We start from the raw sequence: 2,482 nt of genomic DNA, 5'->3' as shown, positions 1-2,482 counted from the left end.
GGCAGACAGTCCAGCGAACTCTGTGCAAAAAAACAGGAACTGAAAGAATTTGTAGGAGAGCAATATTCATAATTTTTTAATAAAGATCCAAAAAACTCAATCCCATTGTGACTCACTAATTGCAGGCCTCCTCAAGTAACATACAGCACACAAATACTCTAAGGAACGTTGTAGCAAAACCCAGACAACGCCAGATAACAGCAAAATAATTCAGGTAACAATGGACAATCCTTCTCTCAAGAAAAATGTCTCGAGTAATACGTCCAGACTATACTTGGCAAAAGTCAACAGTTCACTGTGAACAAACACAACTGCTCTATAATATCGGATCGCTGAAAAGTATTTCACAGCAGTCAGCAAGGTGCTACATCAGACTATTCTAATTTGCAACATACCGAGATTAACGCTATATCACTTCTATCACCAGAATTTTCGCTCCTGATATCAGACTCAATTTACTTCTCCATATTCAGCAAACATTCTACTCTACCGTACCTGTTGTGTTTAATAACAATGAGATATTAGTAGCAGTATTCACACTACATAATGCGACCATCATCTGCAACCATACTTTCAGTCTACATTTAACTAAACACAATCAGACCACAACATCACACGCATACAAAATGTGAAGGAAATCCTCTCTATCTGGTATTGTTGTCTCTACTTGACGTAAAAGATTGCAACAAGCAAAGTAATTCTAGTTGTATTGGAGACAGAACACCGAGGCCCGAGTTTCAGAAGACGAAAGCAATTTCGCAACGACGCACACGAGTCTCCACACTCATCGGTCACAACGGCACAGCTGAGACGGTAACGCAAGTCGTGGAGCTACAGGTAATAAAATTACACTTACTTTGACTCGTACATCGAGTAAATAAGTGTAGTGGAGAGTGCACGCCTGTCAACTCAGCTGCTGTCACCTCACTTCACTCCCTGCGGCCGCAGCTGACGCAGCTCGCCGCTCCCTGCCAGTCCGTGGCTCCTGCCACAACTGTCAGCGGCCTCTCTGCTTGTGAGGCGCCAGCAGGAAAACGGCAGAACAGTCCGTGAGGCCGTCACTCACACTTCACTCACATAGAGTACTGACAAGGCGCAGACACAACATTGCCTTCACGAATCTTTTCAACAGTAAAATTTCTCCTCCGAGACCCTCGATATTAACGTCTACACTGTAGCAAGAGTCGTCGTTTCCCACAAGCTCTTGGACCGGAGAATCGTGTTCGCTTACATAGTTCCACGGGAAACGGAATGTGTCCGTGTTGCGTGTGGCTGCACACGGTACAGTCAAGTTCCCTACAGCTGTGTAATAACGTGGCAAACATTTAGCTGAAAACTGTTCCTCGAGCTATGGTTTAAATCATCCCCTGCTGCTTCATCAACAAAGCGTTTCCTTCTGCCTTGCCGTTTCTCTCCGTCATCAATCATTACATTCACTTCATGTGATATTCCAATATTTGCTGCTACTTTGCAACTTCCTGCGTAAATAGTATCCCAACATTTCTCAGCTGATTTAATTCTTCAGCGTGACTCTTATTAATACTACTTCAAACATATGTTTCTCCGGTTTGAAGTACAACTTTACGTATGTTTATTGCAGCCAATAATTTCAAATACTTCTGAATGCTCCTTAGTTCAATGTGTTGCTCCCGCAGTCCAAGTTATTAGCAAGTTCAACCGCCCATTGTAATCCTGGCAAATTCTCGACAAATGGACGCATGGCACCTACCCACACAGACCCTCTCGTTGCCGATATGTTCTTTTAAAACTGTCCGTAGCTGCCACTTTCATTTTAAATGAGTTTCTTAGAAACAGCAGTTGTACTGGAGACAGAGGAGAAATGTCATGGGGAAGTATCGCAGTTAACTCGAGTGCTTCTTTTTGCCGCGTCTTCCCCACATGTGGCACATGTAAACTGACGTTTCGTTGCTCTGTGTGCAACTATAACTTCCATATCAGACAAAATCTTACACGCCTCCGCCGCGATATTAAACGCTCTTTATGGAGGTAACAGAGAGCCATGTTATGCATCTCGCCGAAAGTTCGCGACGCGCCTGACGCCCTCCACCTGGTGTTGCCTGCTACTGCGGCTCACTGGAACGGCACAGCACGCTACAGCAGAGGGGAAACAGCCCAGAACTCCATCCCCTTTCCTCGCATCGTCAAACACGCCGCAATTCACTGCTCATATCGCTCAACAACCGGACGCCAAATAGTCTGAAACGTGTTCCTGTTTAAACTCGTGTATGTAAATGTCTGGTTGGTATCTGAGAAACTGGTAAAATTTATGTTGATATGTAAATAGGTTAATCTCAGAGCAGGGCAGCAAAACTTTTAAAATTAAATTTTGATCGGAAGTATGTGCAGCACACGCTACACGATGCGAAATCCAGTCGAGTCACCACGTCAAACAATTCGCCTGCGAGAGAGCATGGCGTTTTCAGTGAAACTTACAAGTGCTATTTGATTGCAAACAAATGAC

This window comes from Schistocerca serialis, chromosome 11, assembly GCF_023864345.2.
Source record: "Schistocerca serialis cubense isolate TAMUIC-IGC-003099 chromosome 11, iqSchSeri2.2, whole genome shotgun sequence".
Classification (NCBI taxonomy): domain Eukaryota; kingdom Metazoa; phylum Arthropoda; class Insecta; order Orthoptera; family Acrididae; genus Schistocerca; species Schistocerca serialis.
Note: the sequence above shows the minus strand (reverse complement) of the source record.